Below are 8,123 nucleotides of genomic sequence, written 5' to 3'. Positions count from 1 at the left end.
CGAGGCCTGAGCGCCAGAGTTGAAACTATTGTATCAATAAACTCTTCTAATTGCATCTTTCTCTCTCTGTGAGTTTTTCAGATTGAAATCCCTTTGTGTGTCAGATTAATTTTTTGTCCTATATGAACTCACAATTTTTTTAACCTAACAAATAATATCTTGGCAACAACAAACTTGTCTATAATTGCGAAGGCGTTCTCCAAGTATGCAACATGGATGGTTTCCCCTAAAGTTACAGAGACTCATTTCAAAATCGTTCACAATATTTACCCAGAGGCTGAATTTTTGCACAACGGATGAAAATTTTATTGACTGTCCAGAAGAATCCCTTAATCATCTCTTTCTTTCTGTCCTTTTTCTTTTAAATTATGGAGAGACGTTAAAAATCGGTTGTCCCTTAAAACTGAGAACATCCCAAAAATAACCATCAACCACATATTAAACTATGTCGATGACATTGATAGTCGAATATCTGACAGTTTTACTGTTAACAAAATCATACAGCACAGGGTTTAACTATTGCAATCTAATCGAAATGCTACTTCAAATGTGAAGAGGATTTTGGAGTTATTGCATAGAAATATTTACCTTTAGTATCATTTTATCTATTAATTTCTTAACCTTTTTTTTTGCTGATTTGGCTTCCAAACAGATCCTTTCAGCTGCTGAGAGGTGGGTCGGGTCCTCGTTTGTTGCCCTATTTGTGACGCTCATTATAGGTTATTGTTAGAGATACGCTGGAATCCAGGATGCTTTTCTTTGGTTTATTAGCAGCAGCAGGAGTTATGACGGCGCAGCAAACAAAGTGAGATCAGTCCATTAATATCGGAAAACAAACGAATACTGAAAAACCAAATGAAACGAAGCGTAGATTGAAGCGATCAAACAAACCCACAGCAGCTCCACCTTTACTCTCTACTCAGTGAGACAGGTGAGTACGCACCTATACACATACCTCCATGATGCACACACCCACCCCCATATGAATCTCCACCTCCACAACACACATTCAGAGCCAGGCACACCATGCTCCACATTTCCATTTATGTCTCCTACTGTGTTTATTTTTGGGTTTTTATACCAAAAGTTTATTGTTATCCTAAAATGCATTTTTTGACAATTCTTGTTTTCTTTTTTTTTCCACCATTATGAGCATCATATTTTTGTTTATCAGTTTTGTGCAACAAAGTTTTATAAAATAAATATTTGATTGATTGATTGATTGATTGATTGGTTGATTAGTTGATTAGTTGATTGATTGATCTATGGACTGACTGACTGCAGGGTAACGTATACTCACTCATGTTGTCAGATGTGCGCTTCTTGGTTTTAGACTCCGAATTCTCCTAAAATACAGATTTTTATAGAAGAAATTAAAACTCTTGAACCATAAAACTTAAACAGTCTTTAGAAAAGACAGTCAGAAATGTTTCAAATTATATTTTACATGTTAAGTTATTACTATATTTTATCCATTTTTTAATTCAGTTTAACCGTATAAATACCATAAACACAACACCTTTTACTAGTTTAAAAACAGCATAATGTTCTGGAGCATACTGTTTATAGCTTTGCAGAAGCACAAAGTAAAGATGATTAAACATCAGAAATTATAATTGTCCAATGCTTGAATAACAGCAGCTAGATCCCAGCCTCTACTGGCCTCACAAAGCAGGTTAAATGTTAGGAAAGATTAACAAAGTTTGAACAAGAATTACTGTTGTCTTGGGAAAAAAGCATTCTACTATTTAATCCACTTAAATAAAAGATTGATTTCATTCACTCAGTCCGTACTTCATTATTTTAGACCAAGGTTATCTCACTAAACTAAAGCCTGCAGGGAAGTGGAGAAGGACGCCATGTGCAGTCAGTCAAAACAGATACAGACAAATAAAAACAGATAAATGTTAAGAATAAACCCTGAGAAGGAGTCTGTCTGGTTATTAGAATGATTATTTTCTTTTCCAAACAATCCCTGATAAAACCATCTCCTCTCCCTCAGACACAGTGCAGCTGTGAGTGAATACTTTTAGAAAGTAAATAAAATATCATGGAGGGTTTCTACTGGATTTTTTTTCCCCTCACCACACTGTTTAAAGAAGCAAAAACTGTTTTTACTGCAACGTTTATTATTTAATGTTGTGTTTCTGGTGTGAGTGAGCTTCCTGTCTCAGAGAGGATCTTTGCTGGGTGTTGGGTGATGCCTGTTGCTGCACACCTGATTAAGAGGACCAGCGTCTAAACACTGATCTCTATTTATTCACTGGATTGCTGATGGACCTTAAAAAAGTGAAGCCACCGGCCGCCATCTTGGTACTCCCCACTCCCACAGAGATGCAGAGTCAAAATGCCTCCCTGAGCAGCATCTGTCTGCAGGAAGACGTTCCACTGGTCATTTCCCAGTCAGTGGATGAACTAACTGTTATGTTAGTGCATTAATGAAAAGACACCGGTCTGCGTGGGTTTATGCTGAAACTTTACTGACCAACTCCAATCTTAATACATGGTCTCCCAGGTAACCTCTTGCCTGGTGCATTATGGGCAATGTAGTACATTAAAGCAACACATAACAACACACTAAGCAATAAATCCATCTATAGCCGATGGATCCTATAGTTTAGTCTGCAGACTAACATTAGTCTGGCTCTCTCAGACTGACTGGAAGACATTGACTGAGTTAGACGCTGACATTGGATCTAATGTTAGAAAAAAGAAAGTAGAGGAAATAGAAAGTAATTCACTGTAAAATGTTAATGTAGGAATTCTTTATTCAATGGATGATGCTGTCGTTCCTGTAGAGTTTGGTTTATTTCTCATTTCATAAATTCATGTGCTGAAATATATTGCAGGTTATATTGATGGAAAAAAAGCAGCTAAAACATTTTTAAGGCTGAAACAGCATAAAGTTTATGACGTCATTCATTCACAATCTGCAGACGGGAAAATACTGCAGCATTAACAGACATTTACTGGTAAATCAGTCTGGATGTGAAATCTTAAAATTATGTGTAAGATGTAATAACTATAAAAATATACTAGATACATGCATATTAGATGTGCATCATCAATGTAGCATTTTTGGCACATCTATATTATTTTGCTCCATTAACACATTAATTTATTGTGATGGATTTATATACTATGTTATATTACATGATTTATAGACGTCATAATGACTCTGCATTATGTGATGTGATATTTATTGTATTTGAAGTTAAAGTTAATCTAGTGATGCTATGAAACATTGTTTACATTCTAACTAGGGAGTACCAATATGGCGGTCGGTGGCTTCAGTTTAACCCTATACTACCAACGGCCAATCAGTGATCCAGGGAATAAATAGAGATCAGTGGAGTAAATAAGGAGGTGAAGGATCACGGATGATTCCCCCCGATGGGATTCCAGCCAAATATCCTAAACCTGGAATCTCCTTCCTGTTCAGATTTGTCTTCCTGTGAATCGATTTGAATGTTCCAGAAAAACCAGTGAGCCTCCGTTTGTCTCTGATTTGATAGAAAAGGTCTCTCCTGTTTGCAGCAGTTTGTTGCTTTTAGGAAATAAAATGTTAAAATGTTAAAATTCAGTGCTTCTCCGTGTGATTCTGCATGTTCAGACTTTGGATGTCGTAAAGCGATTTGATAAGCAGATCCACGCCAGGTAATCATTAATGATAACCGGGGGAATTCATGTTAATCTTCATCTTTGTTTCTTTTTATTGTTTTATATCTCTGCATTTCAAAGACGTCAGATGTTCAAGATTAACCAGCAGATATTTTACTGTAACTGACTAACTATTTTACCGTAACTTTAATCATTTAGACTTTGGATCGACTTGATAAGCATTTCCTCTCCAGCTAAATGACAAACCACACGTCTTCTTAATGATAATGATTATTATCTTTGCTATAGTATTATTGTTATAAATCCCTGAACTCAAAGGAAAGACTTTGTTCAATTTTAAGTTTCAGACTTTAGATCCTAAAATTTAACTCATTTGGTGGATTTGATGCTTTAAAAGGCAGATTATAAAAAAGAATCAAAATTTAGAACATCCTAGGATTTTGTGAACACTTGATGAAGTCTATGTTAGCTTTGGATTAAATATTGAAATAATTGATTGATTTGTATTTAAACAGTAATAACTTGAATAAGTGTGATAGCTACAATTTCATGATCTAATCTACCTTTCATCACACAAAATAAAAACGTAAAAAAAAGCCAAGATTTCAACTCTGAGTGTGAAACTAATAATAAGGAATAAAAAGATAAAAGCCAAAGGAAAAGAACTTGCGGTTGGAGTCACTAACCTCAAATGTCAGGCTTCTGCTGCCTCATGTCTTCTCTTTATGGGAATAAAATCACTTCTGACGCCACCTGTGAAAACGTCTGTTGGGCTGAGCTGGGTTAATATTTAAGTGAAGGACGGATTAGAGGGTTTGTCTTTTCGCGCTGGTTGCTACGCTGAGAAAGGAAACTGGCAAAAGACAAAATAACATCACATGATGTCCGTGATGAAGGTGAAGCCTGAGGTGTAAAAGGTGAAGAGGAACTGACAGCCGTTCTGAGGGCGTTCGGTGAGACGCTAAAAACCAGATGTTAGGTGGAGTTTCCTTTCTCTCAGCTCTCCAGCCGCTCCTTCGGGATCTGAACCAAATCCAAAAGTTGTTCTTTTTCCGGACCAAAGCCTCTGTTCTCCGTCTCGCACCAGTTTTCTGTTCTTTGTAGAAAAAGATGCTAAAGTTGAGTCTAGTAGAAGCATCTACTGTTGCTAGGCAACGAAGTGTCCAGAATCAGAATCCAACTGATGTGGATTCAGTTCGTCTTTAAAGCACCGAGCAACCGGAGATGTCAATTAAAGACCTACAAATACTTTTATTACTTTACTTAAGTAGAAATAAGTACTGGAGTAGTTATTTTTTAGACAACTTTTTACTTTCTACTCCTTACATTTTAAAAATAGACTCATTATTTTTGTTTCATTTAGGGATTATTTTCATTTTGGCCTGTTGGTATTAAAAAAAAAATAATAATAAAAACCATTAAAATAATTAGTTTCATCCAGGCAGTTAATTTCTTTATGGTTGGATTCGGTGCTGCCCCAACTAGTTGTTCACCACAAACCACAATAAGTAGTTACCATTATTTAAAAAACTAAGAAAATGAAGTCATCCAGGAAGTTATCATCCAGAATTGTAGAAAAATGTTCCTTTAATAGAGTAGAGCAGTGAAGCTTCTGGACTTAACAGTTTTTCCTGCATTACTTTTAATTTTATTCTTTAAGTAGTTCTAAAAATTCTACTTTTACACTTTTACTGCAGTAAAAAGCTGAAGTTGATTCTCCAACTTCTTTAAAAGTGTTTTTAAATAGTAGGATATTCACTGGAGAATAAATATTAATACTTTTAACACATTCTGACTAAACCTCCTCTTTTTTATTCTGCTGTTTTTAAAGTTTCTGTTCTTTGTTCTTTCCTGGTTTTATTTTTATGTTTTTCTTGGTTTAAATCTGCAGCACCTAATGACAGCTCTGGTTATTATAAAATGTTTCTCAAATAAATTAAGTTAATCTGTTGACTGATACAGGACGCCATCTACAGGGATTTTAGGGTATTACATCAACTCAAAATAAATACTTTAAACTGATTATCTGGTTTGATTGCCTCAGATGCAGAAATGAATACTAAAGATGTAATGCATTCCTTATAAAATCACATGGACTGAAGTTTATTAATCACCATTTCATTAATTTTAATATGTTGGTTCAGCAGTGGGCCTCAGCAGATGGCTGCTCACACTGAGCCTGGTTCTGCTGGAGGTTTCTTCCTGTTCAAAGGGAGTTTTTCCTCTCCACTGTTGCTACAAGCATGCTTAGTGTGAGGGATTGCTGAAGAGCAAGGATGTAACTTTGTAATGAAAGTTGGTGGGGACACTATAAGGCAGAGGTCACAGATTAGCGGACCGTGGTCCGGACCCGGATCCTGATCCGGATCCGGATCCAGATCCACCTGTGTGAACTGTTGACAGCACTGCCAATGAGTTACTGCAACATTTCATTTCCCTTTGGGGTTAATAAAGAATTTTTGGATTTAATTTAGATATACAGAAAAATTAACATCTTTCCAAATAAATATATATTTTATCTTTCAGTTTTCTAGTAAATTGGAATTACAGTTATGTTAAAATATCAGAATATTAATATAAATTTATTATATAATTGAACTAAAATCAGAAATAAAGCATAACTGGGGATTAAAAAAAAAAATCCATTCCATTTTCTTTCTCTTTATCCGGGGCGGGGTCACGGAGTCACGCGGGCAGCAGTCTCCGCAAAGATCCCCAAACTTCCCGATCCACTCCCACCTCCTCCAGCTGCTCCTCAAGGCGACACCAGGCCAACTCAGAGACATCGTCCCTCCAGCGTGTCCTGGACCTTCCACCATGCCTCGTCCCAATGGGACATGCCTGGAACACCTCCAGAGGGGGGGGACCAGGAGGCATTATCTGGAAGGGTGCGCCCAGCTACCCTGCGAAGGAAACTCATTTCGGCTGCTTGTATTCGCGATCATGTCCTTTCGTACATTACCCAGATCTCATGACCATAGGTGAGGGTGGGAACGTAGATCCATCGGTAAATTGAGAGCTTTGCCCCATGACTCAGCTCCCTCTTCACCACCACAGTCTGATACAGCGACCGCATCACTGCCGACGCCGCATCGATCCGTCTATCGATCCCACGCTCCGTCCGTCCCTCACTCATGAACAAGACCCTGAGATATTTGAACTCCTCCACCGACCTGAAGAGGGGAGTCCACCTTTCTCAGGTGGAGAACCATGGCCTTGGATTTGAAGGTGCTGATCCTGACTGCTTCATACTGGGCTGCAAACCGCCCCACTGCACATTGGAGGTCCTGGTTTGATTAGTCCTACAGGACAACATCACCTGCAAACAATAGAGATGATATCCTGACGTTCCCAAACCGGACATCCTCCAGTCCCTGGCTGCGCCTAGAAATCCTGTCCATAGATGTAATGAACAGAACCGGAGACACAGAGCAGCCCTGGGGGAGACCAACATGCAGCGGGAAGAAGGTCTGACTTACTGCCGGCAATGCAAACCAAGCTCCCGCTGCGGTCATACAGAGAACGGACGGCCCTAAACCGAGGGCCCCGGACCCCATTACTCCACAGGGCACCACGGGGGACACGGTCGAAAGACTTCTCAAGGTCTAAGAAACACACCCGGACTGATTGGGTGAACTACCATGAACCCTCGAGCACCCGGTGAAGAAAAAATAAATCCTTTTTATTTCAAATCGGATTCATTTTCGTTCATGTTAAGAAAATAAATTAAATCATCTGCAACCTTATTAGACGTCTTTATGACATCCAGGAAACACTGCCAGTATTCCAGGATTTTATCAAATTTTCAAACCCCATTTCTAACAAATGATTGCTTTTTTTATTATAAATACATAGTGTAAGGATTTTAGCGCAACACAATTCAAACCTTTTGACCTCCCTCATGCTTTACCTTGACACCTCTGGTTTACACTAAAACAATGAAACCTTCAGTATTCAGACAGTTGTATCAACCAGAAAAGGTTCTAGATCAGGTGGGTGGAGGTTCTGATGGAGACCCGTGTTCTACTGGTTTGTTCTACTGGTTTGTTCTACTGGTTTCCTTCACAGATTTGACAGCAGAGGGAATCGACCCCTCAGAAATTTGACCCATAAACGGGCCGAACCAGACATTAAACATCCGTTTGATTGAACAAAACTCCAAAATGAAATTAGCTTCAGCTGTTAGCTGTAGCTTCCAAACCAATAAACCAATGGGTTGAAACTACAAGAAGGTGAGATGGGATAATATCTTGGATGTGAACGCTCGCTTTATGGTGGAGAAGCCAAACATATTTGGAATTTTGGATTGGCCGCGTAGCGTCAGCAAGAAAAGACTCAATGCTGAGGGAAAAGTCCTGCACAGCCTGCTCTCAAAACAAAAAATCTATTTTGGATTCCGCCTCCTCTTTATAAAATAAAGGCGACGGCCAAAGTAAATAACCCAGTCCTTCTTTTCACTGTAGACAAGCCATGATCTGCTTATCTGTTCTCCATTTTTCATT

The sequence above is a fragment of the Cyprinodon variegatus genome, unplaced genomic scaffold (genome assembly GCF_000732505.1).
Source record: "Cyprinodon variegatus isolate N-32 unplaced genomic scaffold, C_variegatus-1.0 Scaffold1383, whole genome shotgun sequence".
Lineage (NCBI taxonomy): Eukaryota > Metazoa > Chordata > Actinopteri > Cyprinodontiformes > Cyprinodontidae > Cyprinodon > Cyprinodon variegatus.
This window is presented reverse-complemented; position numbering follows the sequence as displayed.